Source organism: Aplysia californica, unplaced genomic scaffold, assembly GCF_000002075.1.
Source record: "Aplysia californica isolate F4 #8 unplaced genomic scaffold, AplCal3.0 scaffold00053, whole genome shotgun sequence".
NCBI classification, from domain to species: Eukaryota; Metazoa; Mollusca; class Gastropoda; order Aplysiida; family Aplysiidae; genus Aplysia; species Aplysia californica.
This window is the reverse complement of record NW_004797323.1, coordinates 1,897,251-1,906,370: the sequence shown is the minus strand read 5'-3', so window position 1 is coordinate 1,906,370 and position 9,120 is coordinate 1,897,251.

Below are 9,120 nucleotides of genomic sequence, written 5' to 3'. Positions count from 1 at the left end.
TACATTGCTTTAGTGTATTGCTGTCTAGCCCTTCACAATCACAAAATACGGATTTCGCCTTACACCGTCACAAAAAAGCACTAAGAAAATAATAATCTACAAGGGCTACTACACTGAAAAGAGAACACACCGACGTCTTCAAAATCACAGTGGCAGTGTCTATACTATAGCTTGTTCGCTTTCCTGTGAGAGCGTTAAAAAAATTCTAGCTAATTGACAAATGAACCTAGGCCCACGAAACTTTGCATGACACTTCTACAGACTAATCGAAATGTGAGCGTGCAAATTCATATGCACATTTCAGATTATGACATACGAATTATGGCAATGCAACATGGCTTGAAGATCAGAAATGATCACAGGCTCAAGTACTTGGAAAAGACTGTTTCTGCACTCTGAGGCTGCATCGCTTTCCATGCAATAAACTTGCAGAAATGAATGCTCATTTTGGGTGGCAGGAAGGAGAGAGCCAATGTGATGATATACTTGACCCTGCACGCGAAACTGTGGATTCCATCCATTGAGGGTTGCATCGGTATAGCCCATGGATATGAGCTGAAAGCAATTGTTGTACAGCCTGATTTCCTCCAGAAAGTGAGTGGACAGGGTCGACACACCAGACAGAAGGATTTGCAGTTCAGGAGGGGGTTCTGGAAATGGAAGCAGATCAACTTTGCCATTTCTACAGCACATACCTTGTGTTTCATATGAAAATCTTATGGCCAGGCAGTGTGTACACTGTGTCGTCAGTTCCCCAATGTAGTACACGTACTGAACGGAATTGACAATGTAGAGGAATGCTTTTGGGAGATTTAGATCTAGAGAGTCCCCATCATTTTGTTGTTGATCTAGACCACCTCGACCTTTGCGAGCTCGAGGGGTTCCAACTGCAGAACTTCGTTTTCTTTTCGGCATGGTCAGGCGCTATCTAGGTCTAGATCTACATTCTTATCTAAGATCTATTGACGTTGTTCCCAGTAGCAAGAAAAAGAATTTGACAAAGGAGTCCAGAAAAAGCGATGATGGGCATCAAACGAAAGGATCACAGTCGAATTTTGCACCAAGTAAAAAAATAAAACGTGAGGCTAGATCTATGGGTTGCACACTTAAAATAGTGCTCAGTATTGCGCAACAATGCGAGATTGTATCGAACGGAAGTACGACTTGAAATAAAGAAACCTAGCAGATTTTCTAAAATTACAGAGACAGGAGCGTCGGCCTACAAAAGCGATCGGCGAAATAAAGAAATTTAGCTTTTTGCCGCAAAACTGTCTCAAAACCGAAAAAACGAAGGGTGCCATGATCTGGAGAATATTTTAAAGAATATTTTGGCGAAAACCGCATGTCGATTGATGCAGCCATTAAAAAGCCTTTTGAATAGCAAAATCTGGCCACCACAAATATATAATAGATGTCGAAAAGGGGACGACGTTGAGTGACCTTTGTCTTGAGCTAAATGAGAGCGCTGCTGTTGGACACGCTGCGGTCGTTAATTACAAGTAGTGTAAATAGAATGTACGCTTTTAAGATATTTTACGACTCTTACAGAAGTACGATTTTCTCCATTCTTGGTAGCATTTATTCTTTGCAATACTTATGTGACTTTGATGTATTTGATTGATAGACAATAATTAATTAGACAAGTTTGTCTGTCGAGATCAATAAGTGCCAGATTGTCATCGCCAGCTTGGTATGACGCAGATGGCTTATTTGAAAACAGTTCTTCATGACTAAAACGTGTCTATTGAGAGAGAGAAAAAACAGGCTAAGAACGGTTTCAATAGTGTACTGTTTTTGAAAAGTGCCAAAAAGAAAGAGCACGCGGTTTGCTTCCTCAAACAGGATAATAAGAAGATATTGCAACCTAGCCTCCTTAATCGATTTTGCCATGTCCCATACTTAAAGTGCTGTTTGTCTACAACGGAAAAGGTAAAAAAAAATTTGAAGTTCTTTATCAATTAATTGTTTTTCCTTTTTACCTTCTAATTCGTTAACCAAAAGGTTTCATTAACAAGGGGCATAACCAAATGATATAAGAAGTCTAGTAAAACAGTGGATTTGCTTCCCATAATTTATTTTAAAATTCCTGTTGCTAAGCACAAGTTGAAAAAGGCCACAATTTTTTGCCCAACGTCAGAGTACAAGACAACAATACTTTCTTCGGGTAACGTAAAATGAAACACATGGGAACTTTGTTGTATTTCGTTGGTAGTGAGGTTAATAGCAGAAATATTTTGTTAAATATAAAGGATTTGTCAAGGTATTTTTGTGTTGGGGGATTTGGGGAAATTTTTCAGGGGGTTTTGTTTGTTTTAATTGTGTTGTAGTACTATTTAAGGGGAGGGGGAGGAGGGTCGGTGTGAGTTTCGTTATGTTTTACTTTGCTTGGTTCTGTTCGTTTTTAGTTTGGTTATCTTGTTTTGTTTTGTTTGTGGGGGGTGGGTGGGGAGATAGTCTGATGACAGCTTTGTGCTAGTAACATAAAACGGTGTGGCCTATATAATTGTTCCATCTTCCGTGGATTGATGAGATCGTTGCTCTCGTGTTTTTTTTATCACTACAAGACTACCCATCTGTTGACAGCTGCGGGAACAGGGAAAAAAAAATAATAATACCAATAACATTGTCAACTATTATAGGCTCATTTTATCATGCTCCTCAGTATTTTGTGTGTTATGTTTTTTTAAGTAAGTTTCGTTACCAAATCCGTATCCTGACAGATATGTACCAGTGTCTATGATGTAGTAGCTAGGTGCTTCACCTTCGTATGCAAGAGTTCGATCCTGTGGGGAGGTATTATTGAATATCGTTGTCTATCTGCTAGGACGTTGTATCACTCTCAGCCTGTTTGGCCCTGACAGACAGTTTCGAAGCAGCTCGCCTTATAAATGATGCGCGTCAACAGGGCCGTAAAACTTCTACTATCACAATTTATTTTTTTTTAATAGAGGGATTTTATTGGTGCTGTTGTCATGTTGGTTCTTGTTGTTGTTGTTGTTTTTCTTGCTGTCGTTTTTGTTGTTGTTATTGTTGTTGTTGTTGTTATTGTTGTTTTCGCTGTTGTGGACTGGTCCGACCTGTTTGTTTTATATATTCTTTCATTTTTGACACAAGGAACCCGAAAATTAATGTAGGCCACTCATCTTTAGGTTTGTATCAAAATATCTGACAGGAGAAGAATTTCTACAAACTAAACAAGGGAAGTGACTAATATCTTGCTGGGTATAAAGAGGGTTATGTCCCTTCGGAAGTCCTTCCATCATACAAACCGCTTAACGAGGACAGTCAGACGTCTCTACCTTTCTCTCTCTTTTTTCTTTTCTTTCTTTCACATTCCTGAAAATGTCAAACAGTATAGGATTAACACCCCTTTTAAAACTCTTAAGCTATTCAAGAGGGCTGGCGTTACCACAGAGTTTAGCGTCCATCTCCTAAAGGACCAATCCAAATTGATAGGAAATTCATTCTAAGTGCCTTTCCCATTGATACAACGTCGAACTGAGCTGAGACTCGAACTCCCGAGAATGCAATCTCATGATTACTGGCCCAGTAACCAACAAACTAGGCCACCAACGCCACATTTTCCTTTCACCTTCCTGCATCTGATAAGAAGTAAGTCAGTCATCCTTTTCGTTTTCCTTTCTTGTATTTTCCAACTGTCATCTTGGCGCAGAGGGGTTTTTTTTCATTGTGTTTGTTAATCTCCTTTACTGGCCGCCTCTTTTTATCTTTTGAAACAAACACACTTGACACCCGAGAAAGGAAGAGGGGGGGGGGGGTATCAGTATGTATGCCCAAGGGAGGGATGGGGATATCTGATGACTCAAACTGTAATTTCAGTCCACGAGACGGAAACGAGATATGAGGGATTATTCTCTTTTTTTAAACCAGACAGTGAAAACAACAACTGTGAAAACAATAAGAGGAACTGCTACTGCAACAAGGAATCAATTATTGTTTAATATAATTTCTTTCCTGTCTTCTTTTTGAAGTGTCACGACGCAGTGATTTTCTTGCTTTCGATGAAAAAAATACCCATCTACCTTAAATAAAAGTCGAGATATCTGCGATTGAATGAGTGATGGTCGCCTTGATACAGAGGTCAAATATCGAAAAAAGGACAACTATACATTTATGTGCATTTATTCAACGCTTCTCAGTAAGATCCACACAGAAATGTATTTTTAATGGAAATGAAAGTTGCCCAGCCTTAAAAAATATATACATGTGGTAAAGATTGCCAAAGAGGGGAAAATACCGGTTTCTTCAATTTCATTATTTGGACGACTAATTTCACTACGAGGCCTCACATATGCACTTGATTTTCTTCTAGACAGTGACCTAGGTCCTCAAACAAGTCGCTTCTGTTTCTTCTCTTACGGGAAGCTTACACTGGCGTTGGGGGGTAGGAAAAAAATGTTTTTAAAGAAAAGAGCTTCTGGGTTTAGTCCATGGATCAAATTGGAAATCACATGATTCTTTGTATCCTTATGAAAGTGGATGCACTGTTATTCTTACTCGCTTCTTGTCAGCAGGTCGAAACGAAATTTTGATATCTAATTGATAGCATAGCGTAACTGAAATAAACTTGGAAGGTTAGTGTAGGCAGGGGTTGAAAAAGGGTATGATGAATCTGGGAGCGCTGCCATAGATATGCACATCAACGTTACTTTTTTGAGTAGCTATTCTGTGTCTTTTCTTAGCCCACTCTTATGCAACTGTAAACCACCGTTTGTGCCAGTTGTCAATACATTTTTTAAAAGTCAACTGGCTGAACGCCCTCGCACCCCTCTCCCTACCCCCGTAGTTTCATAGAACTTGGTATGTAGAGGACGAAGTGTTATTTCATTCCTGTTATGTCACAAATAGGCGGTCCGTTTGAATTATGCATCTGGGTTGTGGACTACTTTTTAAAGAAGACCATTCAAGCAAAACTTCGTCTTCGTGCCTTTCTTGATAACATTAAAGATTAAAGCTCTTCCTTCTCCTGGCACCTGCATTACTTTTCAATGTTGAGGGTGAAGGGAAATCTCTACTCGCAGAAATTGGGTAAAAGCTCTACTTTCGCCAATGCTTGTACGTAAAAATAAAAAAAAACCGAAATATTGTATATGGCTTTTACAAAGACAGGGGAAAACACTCAAAACTTCTTTGAACATCACGAAATACAAAAACATACAAAAGCATAAAATATGCCTCTCCAAAAAAATGAACAAAATACTCCAGTTCATTTGTCGTTTAATAATCAAAGAATAACGAAACATTATTTCAGAATGTACCTGGCAGTCAACAGCGCGTATTGCTCGCTTTGTGCTGAGAGGATGGAGAATACAGCGGAAAAGAGAACAATACAACTTCAAACATCATAATAAAAATTATCACAGCTTTCTTTCAAGAAGACAAAAATTACATAGAACGCAATAAAGCCATGACAAATTCCGACCTGATCAACACGTGGACGTTAACATTATCAGCGTTAAAATGTAACAACAATTGAAAAACGTATCTAAAGGCAATGGCAAAATGTTATTTTACTTTGTCAATAAAATTCAAAGTAAGGATTTAGTCAAAGCTGAGAATCGGAAAACACTAATGAAAGTCTGTTTTAAGATACCATACTGTGTTGTGGGCAGCTGAAACAACTTTTTCTACTTAAAGATTAGGCAAAGCTCCCTGCTTGCTTCGCTTGTCTTCAGGTTGTAACACATAAAGAATACATTGAATTGGTCAAACATAATTGCCTAAACTTCTGGATCAATATAATTCAGAAGTTCAGTTTTTTGTTTGATGGCGTACCCCCCAAAACAAAGAAACAAACACATGTGACTTCTTTAGTAAAAACAAAAATTGTGTCACGTCGCGGTGGAATCAGGCGATCGTCAATTTTTAAGCATCATTTGCCTTGCTTTCAAGGAAAAAAATACCCATCTATCTTGAATAATAGTCAAAATATCTGTAACTGAAGAAGGTCGACTGGTTTCAGTGGTGAAATGAGCGAGAGCATGGCCGCCAAAGTTTGGTAGACCTTTGAAAATTTAAAAATGGCATATTATGTGCCTATAATCGACGTTTTTTGGTACGCGTCGTATGGAAGTGTGTTTTTATATGGACTTAAAAGTCAAAAAGCTAAAATTGGATAAAAATTGCTTAATTGTCGGGGAAATGCCTGTTTCTCCGATTTCGTTTTTTTTTTTACAGCGCCTGATTTCACCACGCTGCCTCCCAGATAAGCAACTATGCTCATTTCATACTTTGACAACATTCCCAGGGGTGTGTTCATTGAAACATCTTGGTCAAGAAAATCTTATTATTTATATGGACAAATTGGTAGATCAAATGGGAATGGGTGCTACGAGCAGTTTTGGGGGAGTAAGGTGCCCTATGATCGGCCAACTTCTTTAACAGACATTAAGCATAAAATGAGATAAGATAGGATACCTTTGTGACCCTCCGCCAGAAAAAATGGACATTGTGCTTTCACCAGCTTCTGAGACACGAACTAAAATTATATTATTATACAAGGCAGCATATCAACACATTGCATTCAGCTTCTCTCTTTCATACATTTGCTCGTTCCTTCACTTCTATTGACCGTCCATCTTTTGAATTAAAAAAAACACTTTCGTTTTAGAGCAACCTTTGTTAGACTCCACCAATTTATACCAAAATCTGACGCAAAACATGCATTAGTTTGTCTTTACTGCAAAAAAACCAGTTTGCATCTGACTACTGAAAAGTTTGTCTATGTTCAGTACTATGAAAGTTTATCTGAATTACAGTATCCACTCTCCAATGAACCAGATCTGATATAAAGACATTGTGAAACAGAAATATTTTGTTATATAACATGAGCACACAATTCTTAAGGTGCAATTGCTTTTTTATGTTGTGAGTTTCACCGTAGACATGGGCCAGACCATTAAGGATATGGTTATAATGTTTACTTCACTAACTGGATATTTCTAGAAAGTGAGACTGCTGTAAGTTCTCTGCGATTTAGCTGTCCCTTGTTAAGCAGAAAAGGGCCCTTTGTCAAGGAAAAGGGGGAGGGGGCGCCTATAGGTATAACGCTAAGCTTTCGAAAAAAAATACTGACAAAAAAATTAAATCTTAGTTTTAAAACCTCAAATTCCAACTTACAGAGACTCTAAAGCTATTTTCCAAGAACGGTCTTTTTTTCAAATTATCGGTCTTATACAAGGTCCATAAATGTTTCCTGACCTCATAAAAATATACATCAGCATTGTCGGTTCCTTACACTGTACTAAACCCTACACTTTAGGGCTGTTCAAAAGACACTTCTCTTAACAGCTTGTTATGCTTTACTGCTCAATGAAATGAGGAGAAGAATAAAATAAGACAGCTGTAATGTTCCACAAAGCTATTTATGCTTTTAAAACGGCATCTGAGTTCAAATGCTTTCCCAACTCGAGAGCAAGGAATACTTTGCGCTGTGGAACACTGGTATTCACCCTCGACTTTAAAAAGAACCAATGACTTAAAACTACATTAACACATATTATGTAGCTGGCAACAAATTGTTTTGTTCGTTTTGTAGATTTTGTGGTCTGTCAAAATAGTTAATTGCTATATTAATGAGGAAGACTAATTAATAAACTACATGTTTAATATCCAATTAAGAAGCATTTCGTCGGCAAGCTATTAGAATTATACTCCCAGGAACAAAAATTTTAGACTACAGGAAAGAAGGGAAAAAGGTTCCTTTTTTTTTTGTTTTACAAATGTACCTACATTAGATACGTTCTGTTGCTTTCATCTGCGTTTGGAATGTGAATTTTGACCTAAAAAATGTCAATATGCTACAGATTACAAAACTGCAACATTTTAAAAAATTCAATTGTTGTGGGCTTGTACATTTTAACAGCATGCTGACGATTTGTACAACGTCGAAGGCTCACAAATGCATCGGTCAAAATCCTGCTGGACTCAAACAAGTGTTTGCTAGGAAATGTCGCCTCTAGCATGTCTTCTGTTAAAACAATGGGCTATAACAATGTACAGTTTGGTGAGGACTTTGGTGTTAGGAATGGGTGTGCAACAGTGGACATGTTCTGCCTGTCATAACTACGTCGGACGAACCCGATGTGCTCGTCAGGCAATATCGGCAAATTATGGTTTTCAGCTCATGTCGATAGTTCAGCTGAACAGACGTAAGATTAGAATATCTAATTTTCTCTTTCTTTGCAGAGTGGATAAAATGTACGCTGTTTTTTTATACTGTTTCTTTTCTGCTTTCTTCCTTCCTCCAATCCACTCGGTCAAATTCTTATGGCTTCAAATGACCATCCGTCAAAAAGTTCTCATATTCCTCATTTAGTCTGTTACAATTGCTCCATTTTTCCTTGATGTCGTTCTGTTTACTTCTCCTATTCTTTCTATCTTTAGTTTAGATTTATTTAGATTTATAATTTTAATATGCATGTAGTTTCCTCCGCCATCTTTCACAATTATGTCACTCTTTTCACTATGAATATCAGAAACACAATAAAATAGATTGTTTGAGGAAATTTGCATCATTAATGCACAGAGTGTAGCTTTTTTTTTCTTTGACGAGTATAGTTAGTTCAATTCGGTATTGATTTAACACCCGTAAAAACTGTAAGGAGGGGGGGGGGGCATTCTAATTAAACATTTACCTCTGGTTGGATCAAACCAGTAAGATTAAGTATATCTTTGAGTACCGAAGCAGATCTCACGTTGACGAGTAACATTAGTTCAGTGACTGGTATATGCATAGATGTGAATGATTTTTTAAAATATATTGAAGCTCAATATAATGATTCCAAAGACAATAAATGTCTTTCCACCCTGTATGGTTATAATCCTTTTACCCACCCGTCAATATGGTTTAGATGGTTTATCTGGGCGGGATGTTTCAATCCTACATGTATGGACCAACTCAAGCGGTCTGGAATATATTCCAACAGAAAGGCAGAGATGTTCGTCAAAAGTCTACTACACGAAAGAAATTACGTCGCGCCTTTTGTTTGTATGGCAATGAGCCTGCCAAGTACACCAGAGACTGTTCTTACTAATACATAGTACATGTATCTGTAAACAGGTACTCTAAGATATCGAATAAGCGTACCCCCCCCCCCC